Source organism: Copidosoma floridanum, unplaced genomic scaffold, assembly GCF_036245765.1.
Source record: "Copidosoma floridanum isolate Cflo_tuat_1 unplaced genomic scaffold, Cflo_Japanese_pri ptg000008l, whole genome shotgun sequence".
NCBI lineage: Eukaryota > Metazoa > Arthropoda > Insecta > Hymenoptera > Encyrtidae > Copidosoma > Copidosoma floridanum.
The window spans coordinates 10,845,239-10,867,532 of record NW_028321885.1 but is presented as its reverse complement, the minus strand read 5'-3'; the positions used below and the strand labels follow the sequence as shown (position 1 = coordinate 10,867,532).

General features: G+C 34.5%; 1 protein-coding gene across 2 annotated transcripts in view; it reads right to left on the bottom strand.

Annotated features, from left to right (window-relative positions):
• Window positions 1-22,294, bottom strand: part of ND-19 (NADH dehydrogenase [ubiquinone] 1 alpha subcomplex subunit 8) — a 62,247-nt gene that overhangs the window by 23,223 nt on the left and 16,730 nt on the right. The window lies entirely within an intron of this gene.

Below are 22,294 nucleotides of genomic sequence, written 5' to 3'. Positions count from 1 at the left end.
CGGGTAATCTCAAGGGGTCCAGTGGTTCCCCACGAAATAAAAAAAATCTCGTGTTTGAGCCAATATTAAAAAAAGAATTAACTTTCTCTTACATAGATATTAAGGGCTGAAATTTAATAAAATATTAGCTTTAGTAATCTTTAATAAGCAGACCCAATTTCAGCCAGATCGGATGGATAGTTTTTGCAAACCGCAGCTGTATACAAAAAAAAAGGTTCTTTGGCAAAACAAATAAATTTTTCTTACAACTTTCGATGCATTTTTTGCGGGATCATATTCTGAATATTTCTTTTATAACTTACCATAGTATTAATTTTTTTGCTGTGTAGAAGTTGCTTAAAAAATGATCAATCACATGGGTATTTTTGGCACACGGCAGTACGGTACATGAGAGGCAATAAGCTGCCGGAGCCACCGATACATAGGCCAAGTCAACTTTCCGAAGCTCGGCTCCAGTGTGACCACGCGAGTACGTTCAAACTGCAAACATTCTTAAACATAATGATATCTCGGGAACGAATAACCAACTTCCACACTGCAAAAAAATTCGATATTTTAGTAAGTTGTGGGGTAAGTATTAAAGAATATGATCCCGCAAAGAAATTGCAACTAAGGTTTTGAACAACTTTTTTTAGGCCATTTCCACAAATTACCTTTTTTTCTTTTAGCTGCGGTTTGCAAAAACTATCTATTCGATCTTGCGGAAATTTGGTCTGGTTATTAAAGATTACTAAAGCTACAACTCTGCCAAATTTTAGCTCTTAATATTTACGCAAAAAAGAGTTAATAATTTTTGAATATTGGCTCAAAAAACGAGGTTTTTTTTTATTGTGGGGGATAACCACTGGACCAATTAGGATCAACCAGAGCTTATTTTGTTAGTCTTTTTGCTACGCATATATATGTATGTATTACAAGATCTTCTTCCGTATGACCAACAAGGCGGTGCACTTTGAGCTCGTTAGCGATCTTTCCACCAAGTCATTCATCAGAGCACTTACTTGCTTTCGCGCAGCAGGATGCCGAAATAAGGTGGCAGCGTGTTGCTGGCTCACTTTCAGAGCAAGGCGTCACATGGCACTTTATTCCTCTTTGGGCGCCCAGATTATGGGAGTCCAATGTGAAAGCGATAAAACATCTTCCCCGTGTCTTTGGACCACGCAACCTCATCCACGAGGAGTTTTCGACCGTTTTGGCCAGCATCAAAGTAATACTCAATAGCCACCCTCTCACTCTACTAACTGGAGGCTTCAATTCTCTGGATATTCTCACCTCTGGGAACTTTTGACTCAGAGGCATGCTGAATTCAGTGCTTCAGACCAGAACCCCACTAATGAAGCTCGATCACTTGAGTCGCTGGAAGCTGATCTGGGGAATCCGAGACCAGTTCTGGAGCCACTGGAGCCGCAAGTACTTAAATACACTCTAACAACGACATAAGTGCAAGGTTCTACGTCATAATTTCCAGATTTACGATGGTGGATACCACGCTCCTCCAGTCTAGAGTTTATCTGGCCGCTAGGTCGGTTCTTCCTGGACCCAACAGGCTCAGTCACGCCGCCACCATCTGGACTGCTACTAGTGAATGCATCCATCTTACCAGTAAGCTTTATCTACTGCCCATTCTGTCACCTGGTGCTGGCGACATTCCCTCTAAAGACCCTGTGGCTGAGTCCAACCCAGGCACGGTGGGCGAAACTTGAGGTCATTGAAGAAATAAGGCAGGTGGGTTGTGCGAGATTTGTCTTGCGCGCCCATACTCACCCCTTTCCCTCTCTTTTCTCTGCGGAATAAGAGATGCGGTTCTGCCTCGCGGGCATAACAGATACTATCGACGGCAACCAACATGTGCTCTTCCTGATCCTGCACTCCCACTGAAAGACTCCTGAATCGGACCTCTACGTCGCTCCACTTACTCTAAAAATATGTCACAGCAGATCTGCCGATTTGTATCTTCAGCGTTCAAATAAAGAGTGATTCAAACACATACTGCCATCATCCATCAACTCTGCTCGGTAAGAAATAGCTTGAGATACTTGGTTTAATTTTGTATAAAATATTTATAAATCTTACTCCGTCATCTCTGGAAAATCTTATAAATCAGAAGATAAAAGATAATATTTTCTACTTCTATAGTTGAAGTATTTATGTTATCACACTTCTGAGGATTTCTAAGAACTTCATTCGTAGGAGCTACAGGAGCTTTCAAAATGTATTTATTAGAAACCAAACAGTTTTACAGTATAAGAAAGTAGTCGATTGTCAAGCTAATGATGAGTTGTTGACTGACTATACCGTGTACTGCTTTAACTACTCATTGAAGTACAGTGACTAAATGAGAGTAATTTGGATATGCTGCTGTTACTTGCTTTCGTTTTCTTTTTTAAAGCATGAGTACACGAGAACTCTGGCTTTGTAATTCCTGCACCACATTACGAGATCCTCTATCCAAAATAAGAACAACGATTTTTTTCAATAAGTCTTGTAAGCGACTATTATCATCTAACGATTCTCTTGAAATAGTAGAATTATTTTCGTTTGCATCATAAGGTCATAAGATATTAACCACAAAACCATCATTAGTGCAAATAGTAAAAGGCTGACAAAGAAATACCCTTTTTGCCCTGAACATAATTTTCTTTGATACTATTTGCACTCTTTTGACATCTTAAATAAGTGCCATCGGCGATCAAAACAAATTGGTTTTCATTAATATTGTGTAATTTCTTGGCTAAGTCTATCACATAATTTGTACACAAATCTTCTCGATTTTAACAGTTTTTAATCCAAATCTAGTTGGTAAAATAATTATCTTAAAACTTTCAAAATAGAAGCTTAAAATCTTAAACTTGTTGAGGACGATCAAACACAAAAATATCAGAAAACATTTTATTTAAATTCTCACTTTCAAGTTTAAGAAAAAATACAAGTGCTTGTGTAATTGTTCGATTTTCTGAATTTTCTCAAAGATGGCAGCATTTTCAAAAGTAAAATTAAATTTTCCCAAGCTAAGCCAGTAAAAGTTTTGAAGCGTTTAATTAAAAATGTGAAATTGCGCCCAATTTTTAAGATTCCTTAATAAAATACGCATGTTGATTGTTCCTAAAACATTTATGTTTGAAGTTTTTTTTCTAAGTTTTAATTAACCAAGTTATACTGTTATAACCTAAAAAAAGTTTTTTCTGTGCACTCATTGAGTTTAGACTATTTTTTCCAAAGATTCTTTAAACGTACAGATTAAAAATTTTTTTTTAATTATTATACAAAAACTGTTATAAAAATTAAAACATAATTGAAGGTAGGATGAAAAAAAATGATCATAGCCATACTATTGATTTTTGTGAAGAAAGAAGTTATCAAAGTTTCAATATAATTAATAATGAATTCTATGCAGAAGGAACTAAAAATAAAATAAGTTCATGAAAATGTACGCTTTTCTAAAACCTTTCAACTAGTCTAATAACATACAAAAATTAATCGAAAATATTTTTATAACTTGACTTTTTACTAAATACATTTAGATATTTTATGATGTATGCTTCGTCAAATTTTTTCTGCAAATACGAGCATAATGGCTGCCGAAGCTATTCATTTCAGATTTTTTATGGCTTTTATTACGTTCAAGTTGTTAGTACAAAGTGGAATTTTAAGAATGAATACAAATGCAGGTCACTGATACTAGACTTTCAATAGACTATTAATCAATTTTTTTTATTTAACGGATCCGGTAAACGATAACTGAGTAAACCGACCCAATAGCCGATAGCCATGTATTTTTATTACTGTGTATGTAGATTAGGTTAGGTTTTGAGTGCATTATCACAGTACTTATCGTCTACTGGGTACCTTTAAGTTGAGGTACATCTATATACAAGGAAATGCTATAAATGTCTTTCTAGGTATAGACATGCATTAATATAGATATGCCTCAACAATGGGCTGTGTTACTGTCCTAAGTCATTTCTTAACAGCTGATGAATTTGCTGAATCGCCAATAAGGATGCAATCCGGCAAGCGGTCTTGCCCTGCCTCTCGATAAGTCACGTTGGATTTTACTAGTTCTTTATGTTCTCATGCAAAAAGAGCCTGAAGGGCTACACGCAAAAAAGGCATAATCAAAACAAGATCCATACAGTTTAGATAAAAAGAAAGTGTACAAAAAAAAAGAGAGTCCAAAAGAATAATCACTATGTGTGTATATATGTATCATTCAACGAAAACCAGCATATTCTCAGGGTCAGAATAGACAAACACTTAAAATGGATATTTAATTATAGAAATATTTTTTTCATATTGTCCGGATCTATAAAAAGCTTAAACTTTTTGGGCCCTGCTAGATCTGGACGAGAAAATTTTTATGACGACTTTTTTATTTTATTTTTGAAAAATAAGAGCGTTACGGGTTCTCACTCAATCTTATTATAATTTAGGTAAGGGCATTGTTAATGATAAAATGACTTTATTCTCACATTTATATTATGTACTTGCTATTAACATAAGTCACTATTTGAGACCATAATCCAACACCAAACAAAGATACAGTGCGTTTTGAATCGTTATGGGGCAGCGTTAATAATTTTTTTTCCACAACCCTTAACAAGAAACAATGATTCTGTTAATGAGACTGAAGCCAACATAGCCACCGCTGTAGTTAGAGATTTGTAGCATTAATTCAAAAGGTATTTGCAGGATACTGTTTTACTAATTATTTGCAGTTTCATTAGAAACAATTGTTATAAAAAAACTTATGATGCTACGTGGCCAATAAGCTACTGAGGTTAATCAATTTTCAAGAGAAAATCCAGCCATAAGCAGCGTAACAGAATTATCCTATGGTAAATGTGCAAAATTCTAACGTAAAATAATAGTCTAACTCAAAACTGTAGTAAGCTTTTAGCCAATCTAATCCAATTAAATTATGGCTTTTTTCCAGTTTCTAATTAAAATTACTATTTGAATTCTATGGTATACTCTTCTAAAATGGTATGAAAATTTCAACGTACATGGAAAATATGAAACTAGAAATTTATTCACTCTGGAAATTCTTTTACGCTCTTAAGACTGACAGTACTGTAGATCTGAAATCCGAAAATCTTTTAGCAACTTACATAAGCTACTTTTTTATTATTCACTAACTCACTGAACAAAATTTTATGTTAGGTAAGTGTACATAAAAAGCTTATTTTTCATAAATAAAACCGCATAATTTCTTACTCTTTATATTTACAAATTTTACAAAATTTACAAATTTTATTAGTCGTGCATTTTTAATTTATTATGTGTATATTTAATACTGTCATAATTCATATGAAAGGAAAAAATCTTTTAACTTAATTATATTGAAAAAAACTTATGATTTTTCAAAAACGTTTAAGTCAACAGAGATTTCTAAATCTCCTTATACTTATTGTATAGTGTTTTTTAAAATAAGACATTCAGTTAAAAATATTAGGAGTAACACTTTAAGAGGATTATTACATACAAATTTATAAGTTGAACAGTTGTAAGCCCTGTAACATCGGTGTATCCACATTAAAACTTTTTTCCCCTTTCTTCAAAACTTTCCGTACCGATTTTATAACACTAAATGTAGGGGCCAATGTGTATCTGCAAAGAGGTTAATCACCTACAAGATTGCTCGTAGCTAAGGTACTACGCCCATGCATGACTTACATACATGCACGCTGGCCCATGCTAACCGGAAAATAAATCAAATGAAATACTTTTCAAAGCGTAAAATAATAAAATAACTTTGAAGAATTAACAGATGCAAAAGGTTAACGGGGAACAGCTGCGCTGAGGTTTAATATTAGATATTAGTATGTATAGATTCATGAACATACTGCAATAGCCTAAATTGTAATTTTGTTAAAAACTATCACTGTTTCGAATGTAAAAGAAAACGCGAAAGTCATGGCACTTCCCCCTTTTTCCTGACACAGAGATGTCGAGAGAGAGAGAGAGAGTCCGCACTCTTGCCCCCAACACGGGTAACGGAATTTCTGATCCCCCAGGGCACCCTGAGCCGACTTCCTCTCCTACGACAAGCAGAGAAAACCACAGTTAACCAAATACTACTAACATTTCGAAATATATTTACAACTAATGACGAATGGGAACTATCGGTAAACCTAAGTAAGTTAACAATATAATAGTTTACTAAAAAAAAAAACAATAGTGTTTTAACCACAGAAACTGCCGTTGTTAATTAATCATTCATCATTATTTATTAGTCTGATCAATGCTCACGTGTACAGGTGTAACTAGCGGAAAATCTAGAAATTACTATGGTTATTAATATCTAAACTTTACTACTACTAAGACTGTTATTAATACCACGAGATGCTGAACATCTATTCAATCAAACCTATATATTAAGCGATTTTCACCGCTCTTTTTGCATTGGGCTCGATTGAATGGGTTAACAATGGTTACTATTTGTTAATACTGATAATACCACATCTTTAGGTTTATATGAAGTTATGATAAAATCTTGCAACTTTTTGATGTAAAAGAGAAAGGAAGGGCACGAGTAAGTGAATCGCCTTCCCTTCTCTTGACACATAGAGGAGAACAAGCCGGATGTGGGATGTGCCAATTTCTGAGTGGCTAAACTAGAGCAGTTCTAGCTAATTAGATTTTTGGCTATTGTCATTTTCACCCTCGAACGGTTGACTAAGTAGCTAGAGTCCACCTCTGCTATCTCACGGTCCTCCACGAGTGCGGTTTCAAATCTTCGATCTCGGACACCTCGCGCTGGTTATTCCGCTGTACGTTTTATACTGAAAATAAAAGTAAGTCAACTTTGTATACTAAAGTGATAAGTTCTTTTCTTTTTTTTCCTCTCGGTTTCAAACGCGGACGTGTTTTTGTTAGAGTTCGAAATTCGGCATCGGTAAGTATCACGTTACAAAATTAAATAGACGAATTACTCCTCACGTAAAGTCTAGGACAATCACATTTACTCCGGATGGTACTGGTAGATCCTACACCGGTCGCGAACTTAAACCATTTTGCCCCCCTTGCGTAACCTCTGGAGTGTAACTACCTTTGCTCCTTACGGTACTGGTAACCTCTAGATCGCGAACGGGATACGGTTTGACACATCACACCAGGTATCCTCGACAAATCCTAGGCACGTCGCGAACGAGTGCATCGCATTATTGCTCGACAACCGCGTCGATTTAATCAAAACGATCGCCCTCACCCCCTTTCAAATACTCACACAACAAAAATAACTACCCCTTAGCCCCGCGTCCCACCTACGCGCCCAGTGCGAGTCCCGAGTTACTAAGCGAAAGCTTAAACTCGAATAGTACGTTGCGCTGACGTAACACTCTCAAGTCATTGCTAATTGCCTATTTTTCCAATTTTGTTTGATCCATTCATTTTTATTGACCGATTAATCAATTTACCAAGGTTTTTTTTTTAGAGCTACAGAATTTTTTTTCAAATAATTTATTTATCACATTTGGAAAATAACTCATAATTGTTTTAATTATTTTCTAAATAGGTAAAAAATAAGAAGTTATACAGTTGCTTTTAAATTTGTAACAGACATTATAAACTTTAGTTTCATTTTATACTTTTCAGATTTAAAAATTGAATGGTTTGCATGTGTAATCAAATTCCATCCAACTAATATTACTTCTTCGGTAAAAAAAAAGCCGTGTAGTGCCCATAACTTCCATGCGAATTGTAATTTACACATCTTAGCATTTTACCACTCGTACCACGATACGCAACTGCACCAACCAGTAATAGCTTTCTTGCTCAATCAATAGATTTTTTACTATTTTAGGGAACTCTGATAATTTGTATTCATAATTATCTTTATTATTATTAAGGACACCAAAAGTAATTGTATCACCTGTAAAAATATAAATAAAATTGTTATAATACAATTTATTATTTTCCAGATGGTTTAAAAATTGTTGATTATAATTTATCAGTGGAGACTATTTGGACTATTCTGAGAATCAAATTAATTCTGGTTTAAGACCACACATTTTTGTGACGAAATATCTCATATATAATGAATAACTTTTTGCTTTAGTGAAATAATACGGTATTTTGTATAACAAGCATGCCTTATAATAATTGTGATCACCCTGGATGAGGTACACATCAGTGATGAAAACTACTGTTTCGTATTGTAGGCGCCAAGTATGACTAACGTGCTCGAAGGGCAAGGCTATACGATCGTGACCGAGTCGCAAAAAACATTTTTCCTACCAAGGGTGCAAAGTACTGTTTTTCCCCTGTGGTGTCCAATAATTGTTCGGTGCGCTAGGGTAGAAAAGTACTTAGGTCCACAGGGCCAAAAAGTATACAAAGTGTAGCCCTGATGGTAGAGGCCTTATATTATTAACACTTTGCACATATGACAAGGAATATTAGTTTTCAAGTTTTTGTCACAGAACTGCCATTGCCATCGGGGCTATTTTGCGATCTAAGGAACCTACGAAGCAAAGTCCGAGGATTCTTACGGTAGGTATCGTATTTGATGGTACTTACATGCCGAATACTATTTTTCCTACCAAGGGCACAGTTATCGTCCAAATGCCATGAAAAATGCTCTAAGTCATTTCCTATCTTGGGTCATTTTTTGTACGATTGAATGTTTACAGGGCCTTCACTAGAAAAAATAGTGGTTAGCACACAAGCACCAGTGCTATTTTATTTAATCAGGGCTAGCCTATAGTCCTTTGAACTCTGCTTCACAGGTCTCTTGGGCCGAAAAATAGCCTCAAATCTCTTATTTTAGTAAATGCATTAACGGAGTACATTTTTTAAAGTGAAAATTAAACCTACCCATTTAGGTAAAATAATTTTCCACACAATCTTTAGATTCACATGCAGTGCGATTGCTTTTGTCACCTTTACAATATCCATGTGATGTCTTTGATGGTACATCTTCAATTAAAATACATACCAATTGTTTGATATTCATGTAACTGTACTCTAAATTGCTACATTTGGCTGTCTCTTAAGGCTAGAAAAAAGTTTGTATAATTGTTTTGCAAGCCACTTAACATGAATCTCATTATAAATGTGATAAATTTAAGTATCGTCGGAAAAAGAATTTTTAATCAGAAATATATTAGCTAACACATTAGCTCTGGAAACATTATTTTTGGAGGAAACTTCAGATTTTGATTAAAAATCGTTAAGTTTTAATTTGTTTGAAAGTTTTGTACGTGAGAGAGGGCTTTAGAAGAAATAAAGTTGCGTGATAAAATTTAATAACAGATATATTTTTTATAAGAGGTGAAGGAGGAAATATTTCGTAGGCACCATACCGTAAAAAAGCAGTGTCATATTTTTACTGACTCAAATCATCTACCAATTTGACATTTTTTGAATCAGTAAGGTATCAAAAGCTAGATTCAATTATTTAAAGTGTTGAAGCTAGGTCGAGTTGTACGTTTTTAATCGTTCAGAAGGATTACAAAATTGCAGCTAACTTTTACCTACTTAATGTTTTTAAAATTTTAATCAATGAAGTTATGAGCAATTGTTCAAAAAACAAAACAAGCTATGAAAAATTTGAACCTGGCAAAATATTAAAAGTTATTCATTTAAAGTGAGCTTTTAGGTAAATAACAACATATATTAAAACGGTATTATAATGTAAATGAATGAATAATTATTATTAAACATAGTAAGGACCATGAACTCGTATTATATAATCAGATGATATTAGGTGGATTTATTATTCCGAAGTAAGGACTTTTCCAGTTTATGACAGTACTTTGAATAAATAGGAAAGCTAAGCTTGTTTAACATTTTTTTAAGGAAAATAGTTTTAGTCACATAAGCACCATCGCTATTGGAACCTGAAACTAGCAGCTGAATTTAGCGACTGGCCAGGGCACATAGATGGTGTGAAGAGTCCCCGTAATATTAAAAAACAAAAATTATCGAATTCAGCCACAAAAAAAGATTCATTATTTGAAGTATGTATTAAATATGTAAATTAAGTATCAAGAAACGGTAAAAAAAATGTTACAAAAAAATTAAACAGGTGGAAAAAATGATTTTCCGTAAAAAAACCTTTATAATTCAGGCTAGCATGACTCCAAAGACCCACAATTTTAAATACGTATTCTTACCATCGTTACTTATAAGTAAATATAATTTATTGCCAACACTGTCCATTTTTGGGTTTCTGTAATCCTGCTGGCTCAAGTTATAAACGTTTTTTTACGGAAAATCGATTTTTCTACCTGTTTAATTTGCTTATAACTTCGTTTTTTCATATCCTACTTTAAAAGGTAATAAAAATTTCAGGCGTATGTGATATTTAACATCAGTTTTCAAACAAAAACTTTAATCTTCTTAAATTTCAACAGTCTATAAAATTGTAATGTCTGAAAAAATTTATAATTGAAAAAATGTATTATAAAAAAAGAAGCAAGAAAACGTTAAAACACAATTTTTTAGTGTTATGATTATAATTTTTCCAAGCATTATTTGAAATACATACCAATCTCTGTAAAAATGGAAAATCTTCAAAAGCCATAAGTGTAAAATAAAGAATAGAATCAAAATCACTGGTGTTCTGCTTAACAACAGATTTCTCATATAACTTTATTGGTTGTAATACAAAATTGTTTCCTTTTTTAACAACTGGAATGCTTAACATCACCTTTTTTTTGTCCCAAATATTTTGCTACTCTGCAGCTACTGCTTTTTGACTGTGTTTTCTCATTGACTTTTTTTTTTTTTTTTGTGGTTCCACCCCTAACAATTGAAATTCTTCATTTTGTTGATGATTATAACAATTTTTACATATTCGTTCTTTACCACAGTTTTAGAAACGAACAAATACCCAAAACATAAAACGGAGTTTTGCAATAAAAGCATAAATATGCACCACCAAGATCTCCGTTTGCACAGGCAGGACAAATCATTGCTTCAACAATTTTACTCTAAGCATTTGAATCTTTCTTCTAGCTTTCTACGCATGGTATTTTCTAATGTGCTGCTCTATAACGCAGAGAACATTAACTTATTTGACTGTTATCATTTTGATGGCAAACAAAACAATTTTTCATATCAACGGGATCTAGTGTTTTTCTCTAAATCAGCTTGTATTATAAGAATTTTTCCCTTAAAATAATTTATTTGTAAGTCAATAAATTTATCAATTCGAATAGGATTGTTAAACTTCTTCGTCAAATTATGTTTAATTTCATCAAACTCCCTTTTGACAGCACTACTACTAACTGGTATTCTACCAAATTTAAATTTTGGATGTAGAATATTTCTCCATACAAGAATCAACGAAAAATCTTGAGTAGAATATTACACAGTTAAAGATTATTTATGCATTAATTGCAGGACCTTTTTCGTTAAAGTGAGGGGAAACATCTTTATACGATTCTGTACCCCATCGTTCCCAGAAATTTATCTTCGGTAGATTTTTCCCTTTAAATCATATATATTCATAAAGCTTTCTATCATACAATCTTCGTCGTATCAGTTCTTCATCACTCATCTTTTGAAAATTTCATAGCAATATTTTAGAAAAGAAAGGTAGTACGTACGTAATAAAAAAAATTGTATCAAAAAATGTCCTCACATTAGCCTCCATAGCTACATAAGCACAAAATTTAAATGCCTTAGGAGAAAAAAAATGTTTTTACAGGAAGGCAAGATGCAAGTTAAAAGTTATTTATTTGTTAAGTAACAATGATTACTGGGAGTTATTTCATATGTTAATAAAAAGAATTTCTCATAATCAATGAATAATTATAACTGATTCGAGACAGTACGAGATCTTTAAATAATAAATGTATCAATAAACAAGTAATTAAATAAATAACGTACTTCATAAATATTTTACAGTACGGTTTTATAATCTCTTTGTAAAATATAAATAGTATGCATAGTGTGCGAATTTAATGATAATCTCGTAAAAAATCTTAATGGGTTTTGTATTATTATGAAAAATAAAACTTAGTAAGTACTACATTTTCCATCTACGTTTCAAGTATAAATATTTTATTTCTTATTTTCCAGATACCTCAATTTGGTGTGTGAGTGTTAACTTGATTACAGTCTTAGAAATAATTTTATTAAATTATACAATATAGCATACACTATGACTAGTAGCACTGCTATGGTGGCTAAAGAAATGACTGTTATCTGTTGTCACAATGTATGGACCATGTGGAGAAAGAAAGTGCCATCATGATTTTTGAACTGAAAAAGCTGCCATAAAAATTTTCTGATTAAAAAGATGTCACCAGTAAATAAATCAAAAATTTGTTTGATTTTAAATAATTTATATAAAAAAGGCGATAGTTGTAGTGTAAGAAACGTTTTTAATGCAATCTTTTTTTTACGATTGTGATGACTTTTTGGGATCAAACCATGCAAATATAACGATTGTTTTATTCAGATCCAAAGTCTTTATTTAGCCCAAAAGTATAAACAGCATTTTTTTACCAAAGCAATGATGTAAAAGTTTCATCTTTGAAGAAAAAAAGTTTGAATTAATTAATAGTTTTGTATTTATTTTAGTGTGCGGTAGTGTTAATTAAGCGGTAGTGTGCCACGAAAGGAAAAATGGCTATCGCTAATAACGTGTCATCTAGCAAATAAATTTATATTAAGAGGCCTAAATTTGTGCATATATAAAAAAATATCTTTCGTACCGTAAAATGTTTCGTACCTGTGAAGAAATTTACCATCCATCTTTTTTTATTCAAACAGTAAGTAGATTCCTCATTCGTTGAAAAATCTTCAAACTCGCAAATACTAAGTAAAAACATAGCTTTAATTATTCTTTTAGTTTCTGTTATATCTTCGTTATTGCGGCCATGTGTAAACTTTTGACTGGTCGACTGTTAGCTTTCAAAATTATTTTGGATTTTTTTTCACATGTACAATATTAATTCTGATCCATGTATCAACTGGAAGATCATTAATACCCTCTGAATTTTCATCAATATCATTAAAGCGGAATACTTTAGAACTGCTGCATTTAGTACGGCTCGAGATACAACCCAACTTAATTCTTGAGGGTAAGGTGCACCACCACCGGGAAAATTCATAAAAAAGTAGAATATCTTTGGTAGTCTGCCTTGCACCCACCCTGTGAGCCACAAGCACATGACCTTCCTTGAAATTTACACTAAATAGAATAAAATAAAAATAAAACTTGTATAATTTTTTATAGCTGTCATTAAGTTTTTGTATCATCGATTCTGTGTAAGTATTTACAGGCCAAGATAACGATTTATTTACCTGTTGTATGGTGGCAATGTTAAAAACTTGAATATTTTCACGAAAATTTTGTCTCGGATTTCGGTATGTTTGACAAGATGCGCGATATTTTAATAGTGAACAAACCGTATCAATAGTGAACAAATAATTTCCTTTGTGAATAAAGGAGCAAATAGATGTCAACAAAGTTAAAAAAAAAATTTTTTTTTTGTGCTCCGTAAGAGAACTTCAGCAAGAAAATAACGTTGTTTCCCAACCTTGAACTTAGTTAGTGATTTGAAAACATTCACTTTTACATTCCAGTAAAATTTTTTCAAGGCACACCTTCGGGGTGGGGCTTACTTTGCTCTCAATGCCAAATACTATGAGAAAAAAAATAGTAAACACGAGTTTCAGTAGTGGTAACACTATTTTTCTGTAAATTACGTACAAAAATTATGCATATATACAATCTATAGCCCTAACGTTGCTTCTCATTCACTCAGGCCTGAAGACCTGTGGGTCAAGGAAAAACCCTAGAACTACTCTGAAGGAAAATTCCACGGAAAAATCTGCCCCAAAACGCCCGAGGTTTTAAAGGAACTTTTTCTGGTGAAAACAGTTTTTGAAAAATCTGCATTCACCGGGAATCGAACCCACAATCCCTAGAACGGTGTTGTATCTGTACTAAGCACGTTTACTACTGAGCCAACACCACTCCATGCTCCTGAACTTAATTTTTTTCAAATTTTCTACTAACAGTATAAGCCGCTTTATGCATCGGAGAGGAAATACTACGAAGACACTGGAATAAAACTCAATTTCTTTACTTTACTATACATAAAAAAAGTGAAGTAGAGGATTACTTTTATAGCAGACTTTGGACATCATTATTTGCCCATAAACGGACAGATTTCTGCAGAGAAGCTGGATCAAGGCGAAAAAGTCAATTAACGTACTTTTTTCTATTGTGACGTCAGGCTAATACACTTGCTCATGGTGAATAGTTGTAAGTGGTCAGGGGGAAACAAAAAAAGAGAGAAAGAGACAGTGTTTAGAGAGTTTATAATGCCTTGGGGAAAATCCCCATCTGGCCAAAAATAAAATACATTGGGATTGGCAAGCTTATAACTATTTCTTATTAGCTATAATTACAACAAAACCCAGAGGTGGGTGGGAGATTGTGATTGATAAATGATGCGTGACATAGTTGATGAAATCTCAAGACTCAGAAAGCCGATAAATAAGGCGCATGAAGGTATTAGGGGGGGGGAACCCATCACTCGGCCGCTTGCACTATCGGGAAGCCGGTCAGAAGTGCTACCGAAACTATACCAACACTATGCCCTCGCGTTTTATACGCTCGCTTCACTCGCTCTGGTCTCATTGATTAAGGATGTCATGGAGCATGGTTTTGAATAATGTGTAGGTGAAATCGGCAAGTTTGACAGATAAAAGTAAATTTAGGAGATCAGAGGCTCCGATGTAAAAGGAATCGTCGCGAGCTGGGGCACGAGAGGGGGGGACTATAAGTATCGAATGTGGGTGGCGTAAATTGCGGGGGTTTGAGGCTGTTTCGTGTGTAAGGCGAAGTTGATCTGCAAGATATGCAGGGCATGGCCAATCATATCAAAAGGAAGACACCCAGGTGGTACTCGCGTCTACGTCGCACAGTGAGGAAAATCGCCAAAAAGCTGGCCAAAAGTCAAAAAATTAAGTAATTGATATAAAATTCAGTACGAAGGGGTTTTTGGGGTCGCTGATTACGAATTTTACATCAAACTTACAAAAATCTACCCCCTTAACCCCTCAAAAACCAGCCCCTTGCATGAAATACCACATAATTTATAAAGTTACCAAGACGTATACCATTTTCAAGGTTTTTGGGGTCATTGATTACAAATTTCATATCAAACATACAAAAATCTACCCCGTTTACCCCTTAATGATACTTTTATAGATGTATAATAAAGAAATTAAAATTGAAAGTAATAAATAATTTCTTGTTCATAAGTTTTTATTTATCTTATCTATTTTTCTTCTAATGAAATTATAAAAACTTAAAACTAAACATTAGTATTCAATCAAACTCTAATTCTGATTCGGAACCACTAGATTCGTTTTCTTTGTTAGCGGGAATTGTAATACAACCAGTATCTGTTAATAATTTTAAAACATCAGTTGAAAATGGCTTCTTTGTTCTCTTAGGTTTAAGTCCTAGTAATGAAATGAAACGATCCGAGTGTAAAAGAAGTCCATTAATGATATCTTCGTTAGTCTTAGTGCGCGACAGTTTCCGGCTGTTGTCTCTTTGTGATAGTTTTGTAACCTTGTGTAAAGTTTCTTGAACTTCTACTGAAAATCGGCCAAGAGGTAATACGCAATGTCGTATCACTGATGCGCCATGAATCAAAATCTGAAACACAGTACAGGTTAGTAGATAATATGATTTTTTCCCGACACGTACAAAGGTCAAAATTAAGATTGGTGATAAATTAATTTAGTCCTATTCGGTAGATTGCAAAATGTAGAGGTTTTTCAGTTGTTCCGAACTTGAGTTGTGGTTTATAAACTTATACCCTGTAGTCTGCTAATAAGTTGAAAAAAAAATAGTTACCTTATGAACCTTTGGTGGCATGTAATACCAAGAGTACAACATTACATATCTCTCTGCGGTTTCCAAGCAATATTTTTTTAAAGCGATTTCATTAACTGTGTATCCACAAGTTATTGTTATAAGTATATTATAAAATCTCTGTATTAGCTCTTCGTCGATCCCTAACAAGTCAATTGAAATTAATCTTTTCACAAAAATAGTTACAGAGTCAAAAATATTTATTTGTACCAGTTATTTCTGAAGATTTTGAATGGTTCTCAAAAAATCTTCGAGCGGTGTTTCCATCGTTAAAATTTCTTAACCCTTTTTTTAGGAAGTCAACCCTTAATGACAACTTTGACAAAAATTTATTTTTCCGCCCTCGGGTGGTTTTAGGAGGCTGGTACTTCCTCGGGCAAAAAAGCAGTTTTCCCGATACTCGTTCGAAAAGTCTCCTTTACGAACCTCATTACGGACCTTGCCTTCGGCTCGGGCCACAAACCTCTCGGTTCGCAAACAAAGACTTTTCAAACTCGTAGGAAAACTAGTATTTCGCAATAGTGTTCGGAAAATGGGTCTTTTCCGCACTGGTATTAGTGTGGAAAATCGATTTTCCCACATAGTGTGCTGCAAAGGTTTTTCTACACAGTGTGCGGAAAAGGTGTGTGGCAACGGTTTTTGTCGCACAGTGTGTGGAAAAAGTGTGCGGCAAAGGTTTTTGCCGCACAGTGAGCGGAAAAGCTATGCGGAAAAGGTTTTGCCACACACCGGAAAAAATTTTGCTACACACTGGAAATCAAATTTTATACCTGTTTTGTACCTATTTTTCTCACACATTGCGAAAAAACTTGTACGCAACTCGTGCGGGACGATTTCCCGCACTCGTGTGATAGACTCGCACTCGTGGCCGGTGACGGTAACTCGTACCTTGCGATCACACTCGTGCTACGCACTCGTGAGCTCAACTGGTACTTGTTCCCGTCAACTCGGGCCACTCGTGTGAGTCAATCACTACTCGTGCGGGAAATCGTCTTTTTCACACTTGTTACGTAACTAACTATTGAATTTTTTTTTTCCGATTTTCCATTATTTTCATACACCCATTTTTCACTGTAGCCTAAAAATATTCGGATAAAAATTATATGTACACTTGCTTTTATTTTCAACAGTCCACATAGTGCTATTAATTGAAATACTTTCAATTGTTAATTTTCCGGGAGCAAACAATTAATAAATAAACCCTTCAGTGCTCAAAATCCAATCGGTAAGATAAATGCAGGCAGCAATCGTATAAGTGCAGCCAAGAGTGTAATATGCGTAAGCTATAAGAGAATGCTTGATAATTTTCTTTTTTTTTAATAACTTTATTCAAATTATTTATTTGTGAAATCGAAGAGTTGCAAATAGAGCAGGCCATACTTGACGTTTCAGTTAATTCATTAATTATCTAAAATGGAAAATTTTATTTTTTTTATTTTTAAGTTATAAATGAGAACTTTTAAGTTTTTTATGACAAAAAATGATTTAAAAAAAATGTTATTCACTTTTTAAAAACCTCTTAACAAAAGTGTGATATAAATAAAAACCTCTTAACCCTATTATCAGCCATAGTCAAACGGAGCGAAAATAGTATTTTTATGTTTTTTTCGGAAAATAGTTTCAGCTGAGAAATTTCATTTTTCAAAAGTTTATTTTTTTGATGGATTAAATCCTTGCTTTCGCGTTGCCATTGCAATCCTACAGGTCAACAAAATATTGTAGAGCATGGCCTTGGGTTATCCCACACTACCACACCAGTGTCTACATTTTTTAATTGTTATGGAACTATCGATGTAAGAAATAAACTCTCGTCACTCGCGGTAAATCCGTGCCAAAATTGCTTATACTGGGAGTATCCAGAACTCCCGTCAAATCCATATTTCAATATTAACAAGTAATATTTTCATGCTCAGCATGAGAATTCGGAAGGTTTTGAAGTATTCTACTGCAAGTATTATTCAATAAAGACTGCAATGAAATTTCAAAAGTTTTTTCCGTTATTTGAATATTAGCTGGATAAGCAGCTTTTTTAGCTTTTACGATGTTTTTTTAAGTTGGATAGATATCACCATTTTTTACTCTTGCATTTTGACGTATGGCTTCGTATTGTCGCTTAGTAAAGCGGTTTTCAATTATAAAAAATAAAGTATTTTCAGGCGTATGCTTAGTAATATTATTATGTGAGTTTTCCCATGAATCTAAAATTTTTTTCGCCCGATTTGGAGAACCTTCTGTGGTTTCCTTTAACAGTTTTGCAGCAGCGTTATTTCCATCAGAACGTAAGGCCATTGATGCTGCAGTCGTTAACACATTTACACTATTTGAACTGCAAAGAGATTCCATTTTCCATCTTTTACTACGATCAGAACCTTCGCCAAATGACCTGATTTTCTTCCTCTTTATGCGTTTCCTTCTTTTTCTGTAATTTAATCATGATAATAATAAATGCGTATAATATTGAAAGACTAAATTAAACTAACGTAGGTGGCTGTTGAATGTAAAATCTATTTCGGTATTTAACCAGTCTTGCTCTTTCACAAAAAATCGATCATTATTACGTATTGATGTATTCCATTTTTGTAAAATCTTGAGTTTAGTTTATCTTGAAGAATTTTTCTTGTAAAACAATCGTTAGAAACATTACATTTATCTATTAAATTCTATAAAATTTCGACTTTTATATCGGCAATTGCTTTTTCAGTAGTCTTCAGGTAAGCATAATGAAGTTCAGACCGTTTCATTTTATTTATCGTTAAATTATATGTACGCGCGGAAAATTTACAAGGGGCAAGACAATATTACTTTACTTATAGCAGTAATTTTATAGTAGATTATTCATGGATTTCTTTCATTGCACTATGAAACTTTATCTTACTCACAATAACAATAACAATAATAATAATAATAATAATAACAATAATAAGCGTAATAGTAACAGTAACAACATTAGTATTGATGATAGTAATTTCGTGAGCCATATTCATTAACCTAAGTATAAATGTTATCAGTAATTATTCTTATGTTGTTTATTAATGTTAATAAATAATCATTTTTTCAACGTACTGTTAAAATTACTGAGAGTGGGAAGGAAAGGGGAAAAAGAGGCTGTTTAGTTATACACGGTGGTAGTGGCATGGGGTTGCTTGTTTCAGTGAGGGAGTAAGGAGGGCACCAATGGCCGATGAGGCGTGTGGCTTTGTTTTTATTTAAGGTGGCTCCTCACTAAATCAAAACACTGGAATATTAAATGATATTTTAAAGGATGATTCTTGAAGGTGCAAGGAGTCTTTTCCCAAAATTTCAGACCTCGTCACCACCAAAATTGTTGAAAAAAACTAACTGGAAAATAGACTCTGTAACATAGCCTCTTATGGAGGGTCGTCAAATTAGTGGCGCAGGTTGTATGATATCTCAGCAAAGATACTGTAGTTCTTAATAAAAAACTATGTAGCAGATAGAAGAAATCAGAATCTTTCCAACGACATTCAGGTACTTGGACACTACCATGGGTTTTATAGGATATTTTGTGAAAATAGTAGATAACTGTGCAAGTCACGGAACAGATGAAAAGTGTGGGGCGTCTGCTACGCCGAAGAGTGGTAGCCCGCGTAGTTTGAATTGGTCAGAAAGTTGTACGTAAAATGAATAGGAGTTGTGGGGAATCGTAATTATAATAAAAAATGAGACGCTGAACTAAGAAAATAATTTAATGCGGGACTGACTTACGTACTTTTTTGACTAATAGATCAAATTAATAGAATATATCATGTCTGCTCGGGTCACTGCATTGTACGATATAGGTCAACGGTGTAGATGTCACTAAACTTTTTTTGAAGGGACTATAGGTACCTATCCATTTTTAGTCAAGAACCTCCACAGCCAATGAAAAGCTGTGTTGCAGTGTGCTTACTCTTCTTGTGGGATTTACAGTGAGGAGCCACCTTAACTAAAAACAACATTTTTTGTTAGTCACATCTTGGAACTTTTCTATAAGTTTGCGTGTTACCAACGTCCACGTTCTCACGGAAATTTTATCTACAGCAATAAAGATGCACTGCATGCGGGTGTGACTTCTTTCGAACAGTTTCTTCTCGAAGGCGATAAGAAACGTCAAATGCCTTTTCCTTTTGGTGCTGTTTATGCGGATGGATAGAAGTAGTAGAGAGTGAGGTCGGTGCAAAAGAGTGGGTGCGTCGGGCAATTTGAAAATTGCGAGCATTCGGCTGCTGACGTTACAGCAGTTAAGGTAAAAATATATCATTGAACTCACACAATCAATTAATAACAACTTGTAATAAAAAATTGTGTTTTAGTTTTAAAGATTTATTCATCTGCAATGTATGCAAAACAAAAGTTTTGAACCCTGAAAAGTTAATAGAACATAAGAACTTTGAAAATTGTTATAAGTTTGTGATACTTGTAAAATTGTATTTACTTTAAAACAAAATTATGTTAGATATCAAAAAGAACACAGTTTAGAAAAATTAATTACATGCATATATTGTAAAAAAAAATCAAGAGATCAACACATTCAAATAAACATATGAAAATTTACAATAAATAAGAAATTAAATAAATTTGTACAAAATGTGGAAAAGGACTTTCAAGATTAGAACTATTGATAGTAGATGAGTACGAAGAGGTCTCTTATGATGAAAATGTCTATCCGGGCGTAGTGAGTCCGATTGGAGGAAACCAGATGGAGAGAGTATCCAGAAATTTTGGTGGAGAGAAATTGAGATGAGATGAATGGGGTGAGCATGTTGATGTTGAGATCGCTGGTGAAAATAATGTTTGAATAGGTAGGTAGATGGTTGGAAAAAGGTGTCGAAGAACTGGTGAGGGAGGGCAGCTGAGGGGCGATAATGGATAATGGCTATTCAAGTTTTGTGAGATGCTTTGGTAATTTTAGGAATAAGGAATTCAGGTGTGATGTCGAAGTCTTGGTTTGAGATTGCAAGAATGGTGGTTATAAAAGACTGGCGAATGTAGGCATCAACACCGATTCTCTCCTACCTTGCTCTGTCGAACTTAAACAAGGAGTATAACCTTGGAGATCCACGACTGCATCCAGAGTGTTGGATGTAAGAAAGGTTCAATAACGTCGAAAGACCTGTCATGAACTACGAGTTCAAGTTGGTGTAACTGAAGCGGTTTATGTTGGCATGGATGATAGTGATGGATTTTGTTGATTAATGATTGGGAGTGGATGGCTGAGGAGAAACTAGTCATTTTCTGGGTTGAGGGAGTTGTGGTGATATGCGTGCAAGGTACTTCTTCGGTTGAGATAGGTTTAAGGTCTGCAGAGCGCTTTGGCCGCACAAATACCCGTAGATCTTTAACTATTGGTGGCAGGTAATTAAGGCAGCGCTGTGCTTCTCGGGCCTTGAGCAGAAGGGTGTGGAGATGGGCTAGCCAGAGTGGACGACAGAAGATGGAGATATTGCCGCCAATCCAAAATACGTCCTGAGATTTCACGTTTTTCAAACGATATGACTGAGAGACTACTAGATCTCGGACCCAGGCGGTGGCAAACTCGACCACCATAGAAACTGACTGGGCAATGTTGGTTGCAGGAGTGGCGGCCGGGGCTGCAGCGGGAGGCAGCACTTTGCCAATCTATGGCTGAATCCACACAATAAAATTGGCACGGTCAGGTAGGCCAATGGCATCAAGTACTTTGATCACAAGGGGTGGGTACCGTTCAAGGGGAGGGCGGGGAGGCCCATGAAGCCAATCTCCATTGGATTGGGTGTCGCCGTCCTGGCCTCAAGGGCATTAAGGCGAGACTCACGACTACCCATTCTAGTCAGCAGTTCACGATTGGTAATGGAATAGATGGTGTAGAAACTGCGAAACCAGGCCCGGGTGTCTTGCGGCAACGGTGGTGGTGCTATGGTAGAGTGGTATGAAGGAGTATTTGGGTGGTGTTGAGTGAGGAGTCTAAGGTGTGGGATGAGTCTGAGAAGGTTGGGGTGCTGGAGAAGTCGATGATTCTGGGGGCTTCTGTGATTTGTGATGATAAGGGTGGGGGGGGGGGGCAAAATGAAGTGTTTAGTTTGAGAGAATTTTTTCCTTTATTTAAGAAAAAAAAAAAAGAAAGTTGTCGTACGACCGATGAGAGCGAAGCTAATTTTGTTTTTCATAAAAACTCTTGACTGCAACCAAAGAAGTTAAATTTCAGTAGGCACTTTTAATCGTAGTTCAAATATTTGTGTAATGATCGTAATACACAAATAACTGGATAGATGATTGCATTTAATTTTTATATTTATTAACAGAAATGTTAAACCTGCACAAAAGAGTCTTAATAAGATAACAATGCGATAAAGATCATCATAGTTCATTAAAAACTGTAGCGAAAATATAATAAAAAAGTATAGGTTAGGTGTATGGATAAAAAAATTTTTTTTTCACAAAAATAATGCAACATTTAGTTTTATC